Raw genomic sequence first — 12,852 nt, 5'->3', positions numbered from 1 at the left:
AACATAGGGAGAAATAAGATAGAATATAACTCCCTATACCACTAGGTAAAATTACATCTTATTATTATTAAGAGAGACATAAAAAAAAAATTATTCATCCTCAACCTCCTTATCACAAAAACCCTGATACATAAACATCATATTATCACTTTCTCCAGAAATTAAATAAACCCGCAATTATACATACATCATAAACAAATACTATGTACCTTGCCTTTCCGGAGCCATAACAAAGAGGTATTTGAAGTTCATCTAGTTTCAAAGTCTTTTGTCCTACACATGTATCATCTTTATCTTCCTTTATATGTGTATGCAGACTTTCCATCATTCTCTTGTCTAACTGCAAAGATGAGATCTTCAATGGTTAAATCTTAATGCTATATATTTTTGCAATAGAGATGATGCCACAGAAGTCAATGCTACGGTTGGTGCTCTAGCGATGATGTTATTATATAGGTCGACTTTATCATTTTTATGCTTCACAGATAACCTCAATCTCCTTAAAATGATTTGTATCAAACTTGATATATTCAACGATGTGCTTCAGGTAAAACAGGTTGGCTTTTATGATACCGATCTTCATAATTGATATATGACATATGCATTCCTTAACCATCATCATCATAAACACCTTGGTCATTTAAGTCTACAGTTGTACATTACTGTTTCTCTTAAACGGCTGCAGTAGGGGCTACGGTCAAGTCACATGTCCTTGTCGTTAAGATTATCCGAGACTCGCGGTCAAAGTTACACGATTTGCATTTTCATTGTCTATATAATTTTAGATGCTTTACAGCGAGGTGATAATCACATTCAATCATGTATGATGTCAAAAGAAATGTCTCGGCTCTTTAGGATGTATAGTCATTCCATATAAAGCAATGAGCCATACTAATGTGAGTCATGTCATATTATAGGCGGCCACAAGAGCGAGTTTTTTTCCAGAAGTCATAGGAGCCACTTTTTGTTAAAGCAAGCCATTGTTTGATTCATATCAAATAAAAGTGTTGATACGTGAGCCATTGCAAACAACGGAAGGAATGTTAACCGATGGAGAACACTTGTGTACAAGATAAACCATAAACAGTCGAGATAGCAGCGCGCCATCAATACAATGTCTAGAAATGGCTAAAACTCTGAAGCTGACACGGGGAATTAACACGTTGTAAGAAACCGGTAATCGATGCAAGTGGAGCACATGGGGATCTGTCCGGCCAACATGTGTGGAGATATGGAGGTGTTTTCAATGGAGATGGATCCACCTATTACCCACGGATTAGAGCAGAAAGTCGGAGAAAGGGCACTACATAAAAAAATTAGAAAAATGGCCTCTCCCGCTCGTTATTTCAACAATGTTGTTCGTCTGAGAGTGAATTTTCAATATACATAAAGCCATCGAAGTTTTTGGCACATGCCCATCTCCATTATACTCCAATCCATAGCAGCAAACAAGCTTCTTCGTCTTCAAAATACCGTTGCCCTTTACAGCGCTACCAGCATTGCTAACAGGAAAATAATGCAGGGGAATTCTCTAATATGGTTTAGAAAAGGTCTGAGAATTCATGATAACCCAGCTTTGGAATATGCATGCAAGGATGCCAATTATCGTTTGCATTTCTTAAAGGGCGCTCACCTCGACATTCCAAATGGAATCTCCATTATTCCCACATGCACTCAATATCTCCTACGCAGGGATCTAATTCAGGTGATAATATATGCAAAGTCCAAGGATACACGTAAAGCTTGCAAATTGGAAAAGGATGAGCGTTTATCACAATTTATAGCAACATTGAGCCAGGAGAATGTGTGACAGAACACCTTTTTTTAAATTACAAACTTGAAAATTCTGGATATTATGCATTGCTGTTAAATATCTATGTTGTAATTGATAGGTAGAATGTTATAAAAAGGGTTAATAACAAAGAAAAAGATGGGAAAAGCTTGAAGGGGCATTTTCCTTGAAGAACTTGCCAATCAAAGTTATATTTTACTTGGAAGGACCTTTACTTTGTCTTCATCTTCTGAATTGACAAAATTCATATTTGGTCTGGAACTATCATAAAAGATGAGCTCAATAGTAGGATATAATCTGGTATAAGTGGGAAACATAAGCGTGAACCCTAATTTTAATAAGGGAATAAATGGATGGTTTCCCAATTCATGTAATGCATCAATTTATTCTTTCTGTACTAAGAATTCCATAATAGAATAAGGCTACATGCTCTTATATCTAATCGAACAAATTATTGACAAGGCTTGGAACAAGATATCGAATAGGGCATCCACATTGTGTTGGGATAGAGATGTAGCTTCTGGCAGTGAAGGAAAGAATACTCTACCAATACTGAAAGGAAACGTCTTCAAAGTATTGCATGTTTTGTTGGTTAATGAGAGACAGGAAAATAAGTTTAACACCAAGGTTTTCTTGTTTCAAAGCATTGGAATCAGATTATATTCTAATTCTTATGCATTATAGTTCTTATTTCTGTTGTATTTGCGCTGACAATGAATAACTCATTCCATCACGATCACTCAACAATTATTGTTTCTATATTTTTAACACGATTAGATATAAGACACTAGTTAATGAAGCTGCCTATAGTTACAAACCTAAAGGCACTACAAAATTGGAAGATCGAATAATGGTCGAAGGATTGAGAAGGAAGGTGTACAACATCCACTTCTATTTATGAGACAGAGCATTCTGAGGCAGGGGATTTAACTCCTAGCAACTACAAGATTTAAAGGTAGAAGATCAACATAATTCCAAATTTCTAGTAATTGAAGATCATCATTTAAAACTCAACCTAGATTTTAAGCCATAAATTGTGCAAATTTATTTTGGACTCGAATGCATAAAGCAGATCATATAAAACTTGCTTGCAATTTTCAAAGGTGATTCATAGTGAAGTGGCAATTAAATGACATAGCTGGTAGAGTTGACCCTGTTTTAAAGGGAAGTTCACAACCTTTCAAAGGATATCGGTTAATATCCAGATTTAAGAAGAGAAAGATCAGTATGTCAAGAATTGAATGAGCATTTCTAGGCAATTTAAAAGCACTTGAAAGATACAGGTGGTTTTGGTTGTATAGGTTGGGAACGTGTATGTGCAATTTCGGGAAGAAGAGCAGGCTGCTAATGCTTTGCGATCTTTGCAAGGCAGGTTTTATGCAGGTCAGTGATTGTTTTGTCATGCCCACTAGTCAATACCTATTTACGTTTTGAGCAATAGCCTTCTGCATATGAAACGTTCGAGAGTTTCTGTTCAATGATATATTTAAAGGCATTGCAAACTGTTTCCAAAGTGAAAATGTTAGGTATATATGTTGTAGGATTTTTGTCTCTTAACATTTTGTAATCAACTGAAAGTTAGATGTATTTGATTCGATTTTAAGAAAAGGCATGTTGTAATTTAGCAATTAAGTGTGAAAGGATGTTAAATACTCTAGCCTCTATGAGGATTGGAATATTTGAGGTTTTTTGTGAGTCTGTACCTCGTGTATATCCGGACAATAATCTGGACCTATTCTGGAGATAATGTGTATCAATATAAAGCTTGAAAAAGGAAGGGTTTTTTTTCCCCCTCTAAATAGTAAAATTAAAGGCCCAGTTGTAAGTATATAACGAGGCACAAGAGGTATTTGGATGCATTTTATAGAAATGCCTACCTTTTTCTGCTTAGAAAACCAACTATCTCGTTTTTAGCACATCACAGACTTTCAATAAGTTCGGTTTTAATGAGATATCTGTAGCAGTGGTCGGTTTTAATGAGAGATGCCTGTAACATGGAAAAATATTAGTCACTGAAAATGTATAAGCTAAGCTTTTACATCTATGATCCTTAGATCTGTAGTGTTATGTTATTTAAATTATATTATTGCTGTTACTTTTTCCCCTATATCATTTTATTTTGGAATTGAATAATAGGGCGCCCAATCATAGTGGATTTCTCTCCTGTTACTGATTTTCGTGAAGCAACATGTAGACAATATGAAGAGAATACTTGTAATCGTGGCGGGTACTGCAACTTCATGCACTTGAAGAAAATAAGTCGGTATGTATTTATATCTTGCTCATGTGGAATCTGTATTCATCTTTGTTATCTTTTTTTTTATTATTTGTTTTCGGCGTTTTTTTAATATTCTGTATTTTAATGCTCTATTCAATTGTAAATAATGCTAGAGAATTGCGACGGAGGGTATTTGGGAGATACAGGAGGTATTTTTAGTTTATATTGTTAGAATTTTATTCCTGAAAGCTTGTAACAACTTCATGATTATGTTTTTCTATATATTCTTTTATTTTGATTAAAAAGTGTTGGCTTTTGGGAACTCGAAGACTTATATTTTTTTGTAAATCTTGATACTGATTATTTAAATTCCCGCCAGACGAAATTGCAAGGGATAAACGAAGGAGGAGGTCGGAGGTTGTCACATTAGTTAGAGATTTTCATCCTATTATTTAACAAAACTAGCCATACATGCATGGGCCCATAGGCCTCAAGGGTTCAACATAGCTCTGATACCAAGTGTGAGGACCATATCCAGACTATATATATATATATATATATATATATATATATATATATATATTTACAGCTAATACAACAGAAAAGGAACGCATTGAAATTCAAATTTATTTAGCACACACATTCCTGCCACTCGCTCAGGAAACATATCATACCATTTTCATACTTTTAACTAAGATCAATAGTAATGAAATACATATGTACCGTTCACCAGAAGGCGAGACTCCACTTGCTCTGCTGTTGCCGGTATTCCCTTGTAGCTGGTCACCTCCGCGAGTGAATGATGACGCACTTGATCTGAATGCGAAGACCCACTGGTTAACCTCCCAGCCTACTCCTTGGGTACTCTTCTTCCCCGCGGACCCCCGAGCTGCAATGGGGTTGTACAATGGAGGAAAGAACTAGCTGGTAGAGGAGAGCACACCTTGGCTCAAGAGTCCCCTCTCTAAAATCCTCTACCTCACCAAACTCACTATAGCTTCGTAATCACTGCTCTCACATCATCTCATCCATCCAACAATAGGGTTCCCAAAGAGTCCCTTCTCCCATGGCTTGCCCCTTCTTTTATAGGAGTCCTCATAGGTGACACTTGTCATGTCATGCATAATTAATTATTTTTTTATAATTCAATAGCTTGATTATTCACCCACCCATGTGTCATTCTCACATCAAGGGTCTCCCAAAATTATTTACTTAAATTTTTATTTAAAACTAATATTCTCCTCACCTCAACAAGATTCCTATTTCTTCTCCTAGTTGTCTCTTTATTCCCCCCTTTTATTCCTTAATTTGTGTTCATTACTTGAAGTCAATTAATGAGTCAAGATTTTATCCCCAATCTACTCCCTAATTTAACTCAGGTTATCTCCTAGATGGGTATTCTTATATTGGTTGTTGACACATGGAGCTTCTCTACATTTCTCTAAATTTAATTTATTATTCTCATTTTAATTCACCTTCCCCTTTTCTTAATTAGGTTTAAATTAGTTTAGGATTAATCTTTATCCTTACCATTATGTTTGTCTTTCCCCTTTTTCCTAATTAAACCACATAGTCTTCCTAGTATTTTCCAAAATGGGAAGGGTAGAGTTTTTGAAGGTACTCTATTTTAATTCTTCCTATGATCCTCCTTATTCCAAGTTTTATTTTTGATTTAATTACATTGGTTTCTAATCATCATTTACCCTTGATGTAAATTTACTTAGTTTTCATTCCTTGCTTATATTTACTTATTATTATTTATTTTTAATGATTCCAAGGATGCCAAGTTTGGTTGTGCCCTTCAAGAACTTCCCTAGAAGTTCCAAGGGTGCCACACCTAATAGCTTATTTGTGATTTCAAGGGTGCCAGTTTGGTTGTGCCCTTCAAGAACTTCCCTAGAAGTTCCAAGGGTGCCACACCTAATAGTTTATTTGTGATGCCAAGGGTGCCAAGTTGGTCGTGCCCTTCAAGAAATTCCCCTGAAGTTCCAAGTGTGCCACACCACTTGCCCTTCAAGCATCCAGTGATTACGAGGGGAAAGTATAGTGCAACGTCATAGACCACTATCATCTCTTATGTTGCTTGCTATAGTGAGACTAATGGTGTCGGGGATCAAGGAATCCGCCTTGAAGCGCGCCCCCCGGTAAAGTCCTCATGAGCGAACCAACTTTGGAACCTGCCCTCATGGCATCGTGATCTTCAAGGCGAAGGTGTTTCAACCCTTCTAGCCCAAGTCACGGTGGGAGTGCTAGTGGGTGAGATCAGGGACTCTGTCCCACCCCTCCCATGTAGTTCCATCCACTTGTACAACCCCATCACCCATATGTGAGTCATTCGGTCAAGCAACTAATTTGTGCCTGCAACCATTAATATATCATCATAATATAGTTAAACATATATGGCAGATTCCAAGATCGACTTAGACTTTCAAAGATAAAGTAATATAAATTTTCATCAAACCAGGTGTCATTGACATGTCATATGCGAGTGCCTCTGATGGTTTCTTGCCATACTCAATAATCATCAGTAACAAGGTTTCTCAATGTTAGTCAATTATCATAATAGCATCATTAACAATTCCTGGTCATTCACATCATTGTCCATTGTAAGTCTGAACTAAAGGAAGTAGGTAACATAGGGGACACATCCCTCATGGCTATCATCAATGGAAACATACATATTCATTAAGCTAATCAACATCGTAACATCGTAGAAATATACCTATCCATAAAATTTATCCTTATTATGCTTTTAGTAGAGCGCATACCTATTCTTTACTACCCTCATCATAATTTCAAATAGAGACCAACTTAACTATTTAATATTGCAATCATCAGAATATTGATAGATAAGATACATAACCATTCATGCTACCATAATATCAATGGAAAGCATTCATAAACATCTCAACCATGAATATCTCAATCGCTAATAATAGTGTCATGGGTCCAGATCCTCAATCTGAGGTCCTCGAAGAATAAATTATCTAAGATAATGCCGTATTAGGGTCAGGAAACTAGAGTGGGCACTACATCATCAGAATAAGGAAAACAAGAAGGAAGGAATAATGTAGATGATGGGAGTGGATCCAAGAAAAGGCATAAGTTCTCAAATGAGGACACTATGAGGGGAGGTACTCTATTAGATAATCCAAATGGAAGGTCGAGAACCCATGTGCAGTAATCTGGTGATACTCACAAGACAACATCATCATAGGAGAAGGACAGAAAACAAGCATATGCTATATTAGTTCAAGAAATTCAAGCCTCCTACATTTGATGGTGAGGTAAAGAAGGTAGAGCATGTTGAGGCATGGTTGCTTGGAATGAAGAATTTATTTAGAGTGCATAGATACTCTGAGAATGTGAAGGAAAAAGTGGCCACTTTCAACATGAAAGGCAAGGTTGGGATCTAGTGGGAGGATTTGAAGAATGTGAGGAATATAAAGGAGGAAGAGTTTTATTGGAACAAGCAAGAGAAAATACATGTCTGAGAGGTATTTTGATAGTAAAGTTAAGGTTTTCTATGAACTCAAATTGGGGAAAATGTCTGATGAGGAGTATACCATCAAATTTTTGGAGTTGTTGAGACATGTGCCCTATATTAAATAGGAAAAAGAAAAGGTTCAAAGATACATCAGTGGGATGCCATTGAAGATTAGGGAATGAATTGAGTTTGATGAGACATGGACTCTAGAGGATGCAATTAGGAATTTAAAGCACCATTATGAGAAATCTAAGCATAATCCAAAATTTAAGGCTGATTAGAAAGCTAGAAGAAATTTGAAATTAAAATGAAAAATGTAGGGAATCATGGGATGGTGGCCTAGAAAAAAGAAAATAAATTTCACCACCACAAATAGATGTGAGACCCGAAAAAAGTTAAACTCTACTAATAAAGGTCGAGCTACCTAGACTACAAGAGAAGATACCAAAGGCTATGGAGGAGGACCCCTTAAATGTGGCATTTATGGTAATAATCGCTTGAATATGGATTTCCCATAGTGCAAGAGTGTTGGATCAAGGTTGTATTCTTTTTAGGAAGCTGAGACAGTTTAATATGTGGTCGAGAGAATGCCCAGGATTTATGCTTTCATGGATAACCAAAAATCCGATCAACAGGAATCCATCATAAAGATGGAAGGTCTAATTTATAATTAAATCATTTCTATTTTAATTGACCCGGGGTCAAATGCCATTTATGTTAGTCTAATAGTAGTTGAATAATGCAATTTGGCCAAAGAAGTGCACAAGGAACCATCGTTGGTTCAGCTAGCCACAAGGACTACAAAAAGAGTGGAACATGTTATTATACTATGCCCTTTAATGCTAAAAGGCATGAACACCACAACCAATTTTAGCATATTGTCGTTAGGGGCATATGATGCACTGCTGGAAATGAACTAGTTAGCCCTTTATTGCACTAAAGTGGATTTTTATGAAAAAATAATTGAATGCCTTGATGAGACCATGTAAAGAAGGAAACTACAAGAAAAAATAAATCCCATATTAGTGAGGTTGATTACAGCTATGCATGACAAAAGAAGTTATCAGAAGGGTTGAAAAATGTTTGTTGCTCCAATTTACAACAATACTGAGAGTGATAGTAATAACAAGTTGTTGGGGCATCCCTTATTAAAATAATTTCAATACATGTTTCTAGAAAATGTTATTGGCTTACACCCACACAAAGGACTGGATTTCTCTATTGATCTTTTTCCAGGGACAACTCGAGCATCCAAAGCCCCTTATTGAATGAGCACTGCAAAATTAGTAGAGTTGACATTATAGATCAAGGAAATGTTGGACAAAGGGTACATAAGGTCGAGTGTATCACTTTGGGGAGAACTGGTATTCTTTTAAAAAAAGAAGGATGGCACACTCAAGTCATGGATATATTACAACTAGCTTAATAAAGTCACGATCAAGAATATATACCCTTTTTCACAAATTGATGACTTGTTTGATCAATTTCGGGGAGCAGTAATATTTTCAAAGATTGATTTAAGATCTAAATATCGCCAGGTGCACATTAGAGACAAGGACATCCATAAGACAACATTCTAAAAAAGTTATGGGCACTATGAATTTGTAATTGTGCCCTTTGAGCCTAGTATTGCACTGCCACTTTTATATGTCTGATGAAAAATGTATTGCGGCCTTACCTGGAAAAGTTTGTAGTTTTATTTGTTGAAAACATATTGGATTACTCATAATCCATGGAGGAGCAAGAGAAACACCTATTTGTTGTGTTACAACTATTGAAAGGGTACAAGCTATATGTAAATATTGGCAAGTGTGATTTCTTTCATTCTCATATTCACTACATGGGACACATTATCTTAAAGAAAGAAAAGGTTGATGACCCATAAAAGATTAAGGTCATCATGGAGTTGCCAATAACAAGAAATGTGGTTGAGATTAGATCATTTATGGGGTCGACAGGTTATTATAAGAGGTTCATTAAGGAATTCTATAAGATTGGCTACCCAATCACCGTATTGCAAAAGAAGGTGAAGAAATTGGAATGGACAGTTGAATGCACTACAAGCTTCGAGCCACTGAAGCATTCACTTACTGAGACACTAGTGTTAAGAATAGCAGACCCAGGCAACCACTTTATGGTTGACACACATGCCTACAAGGAGGGAGTTTGTGGAGTCTTGATGTAGGAAGGCCAAGTGGTTTGCTACGAATCATAGAAGCTAACTGAGCATGAGAAAAATTATGTGACCCGTGATATAGAGTTGGTTTTCATCATTCACACACTAAATATGTGGAGACACTATCTCTTTGGATAAAAAATTAGCTAGATGCACTACAAAAAAAAATCAAATAATGCCTAAAATAACATTGGAATTTAGTGTTTTTAAGTTCACGAATTGGACACCTTTCCAAGCACAAAAATGGGCGTGACCAGGTATGTTTATCCTTGCACCAAATTTTACGTTGTAAATTGCTCCAGAAATAGCATCGTAAATTGCACCTGGAACAATGCTGGAAAAATAATGTCATAAATAGCTCCCAAAATAGCGCCCAAAATCTTGCCTGAAGTTTCTTCAAAAGTTGCGTTGAAAATAACGTTGTAAGCACTAGGAATAACAATGTAAATAGCACCATAAATAGTGCCCAAAATCTTTCCTGGAGTTGCGTCAGAAGTTGTGTTGGAAATAGCATTGTAAGTAGTACCTAGAATAACATCGTAAATAACGCCTGGAATAGTGCCATTTTAGTGCAAGAAATAGTGCAAGGATTTTCTTCCAATTTGGATCCTAGTTTGGCTTCCAGTTTAGCATCCAAATTTGCTTCTTGTTTTGCTTCCAGTTTGGCTTCTAGTGTGGCTTCCAAATTTTCTTCATGTTTTGATTTTAGTGTGGCTTCCAATTTTTCTTTTAGTTTTGCTTCTAGTGTGGCTTATAATTTTTCTTCTAGTGTGGCTTCCAATTTTGCTTCTAGTGTAGCTTCCAATTTTGTGTCCAGTTTTGCTTCTAGTGTAGCTTCCAATTGTTCTTCCAATTTGGCTTCCATTGTTGTTTTTTTCTTGCTTCCAAAAATTGGAAATGGCATCAAGATACACATCTTGTTTGGCTTATCATTTGGCTTCTAGTTTTTCTTCCCATTTTCCTTCTAGTGTGGCTTCCAATTTTTCTTCCAATGTTGCTTCTCTTTTTGCTTCCAAAAAATGATTATTATTGCATACAATTAATTTAACATGTTTTATTTTAAATTAATTAGTTAAATATATCATGTCTCTTAAATAAGTTATATGATTATACATCATATGAATGCATTTGAAATATTTTATAGGATAACATTTATAAATAATTTTTAGGGAAACACACATCCATACAAATTAACAACATCATTATACTTATTAGATCCCCATCAAAATAGAATCTACAACATCCTGTATATATAAAATAAAAATATAATTATCGTAACATGATCATCATTTATAATTAAACAAGTAAGTCAAATATCTATAATTTAAGTGAATTTGACAACATCCATCATGAGCAATAAATCAAAACCATCATACATAATAAATATGCATCCAAATCCTCAACTACTTTCAACATATAAAAATTAATGAGTCAATACTAACAAGATCATCATTATATATTTCTTTGGAGACTCTCTCATTACAATTCAAAAATGTATCAAATTGAATTATTGCAAGGACTCAAATACAAGACCAACTCTACAAAGAATCCAATTAATCATGGATAAATTTTAAATTTTGGAGTTCTATCATATCAAGAGAGAGAACAACATTCTGGTGGATGATCAAGCCAACAAAGGCATCAATTTGGTTCAAGGCGAGTTTATGGAGGAGGGTAGCATATCAACCATATGTCACATACCATGATTTCTCATAACTCAAGGATCTGGAGATGCTTAAGGGTAATCAAGGAGGATAATTTGATTGACAGGTTGCATAAATTTGGTAGTCATTTCATGGTACAAAATCTTGTTGTTGATCACTCCAGTAGAATGACAACTCATTCATACAACAGATGGTTAAATGTGAGGATTAATGTTAAACATGTGGCCAGGTGGTATGTCATTAGCAAATAATTAAGGATTAGCAATGAAGTATTTGATATGTTTGTGGCCGAGGAAGAATGTCTCAGTTCGACCTTGTGTGTTTATGGTCCAGACCAAGAAGAAATGAATTCACCATTGTTTGTAGGGTGTGAAATGAATGCAAACAACATTAAACTCAAAGGGACTCCCCCTTATGTCATTTTAGAGTTAAGTTTGGCTATAAGAGGATGGTTATGCAGAATTCATGCATAGTGGCTCTCCATACATTCTTTCCGAGCCAAAGAGATGGCCTCCTCGTTAGTTAATGGTATTGGTGTTAATTTTTGCAACTAGGGAGAAATTCCCTAGCACTCACCTAAATTCAATTTATTATTAAAGTGATCTTCAATTCGGCTCAAATTATTGGAGGGAATCATGTGAAATTCAAATAAAAAATCTCAAGGTCGGCTTCAATCGATTTAGAGGGAAATTATTAATTTCAAAAGGAATTCAAGTTTGCATGTTGGCCTCAATACTATATGTCGGCTCTCCAAGAGTCATGACCCTTCGTTAATGGAAAATAACTATAAATATTCTATTGAAGTGATCTCCAAAAGACATCGGGTGGATAGATTAGTTCTAAAATTCCACAAGGGTTTTCTCTCTCGCATATCTGAGGCTCTTCAGATTCCACACATCATGGATTGAGGTTCCACGCATCTCTGAAATGGTTTGAATATATCTACAGTTCTCTCGTATTTCCATTTTGAGCCCACTTGCTACATTACGTTCGCAAGTACCAAGATATGACAGTCGCAGCTAAGTTTTGGATATAAAGCAATCTTACATTGGTATGGTCTCTGTGATTGGTATGATCTATGTGATATAAATAATCTCATTCCTTTATGGTATAGTCTCTCATATATATATATATATATATATATATATATATATATACTCTATGTTGAGTATCTCAGCCTTCAGGAGTATCTTTGTATAACAAAGCTCTAGTATATATTGAACTCGACACAATTATGTATCTCAATCTGGGCATTGTTATATGTATCTTGAACTCTGCTTTGTACATGTTGTTCTTGCCACTAGTATACTTTTATATGACATGAAAATACGTATGGCAACATAATTGTATGGATTTAAAGTTGCATGGAAGTATGTATGGCAACTTAATTATATGGATTTATAGTTTCACAGTGGCATGATATTTCTACATTCCTTAGTTGGTAACACAGTTGGCTAGTCTTTGTATTATATTTCACAGTGTTGTACAAGGTTCCTCTATAGAGAATCTATGATC

This window comes from Pinus tabuliformis, chromosome 7 (assembly GCF_031772625.1).
Source record: "Pinus tabuliformis cultivar Carrire ecotype Pingquan chromosome 7, CPIR1, whole genome shotgun sequence".
In the NCBI taxonomy this organism is placed as follows: domain Eukaryota; kingdom Viridiplantae; phylum Streptophyta; class Pinopsida; order Pinales; family Pinaceae; genus Pinus; species Pinus tabuliformis.
Note: the sequence above shows the minus strand (reverse complement) of the source record.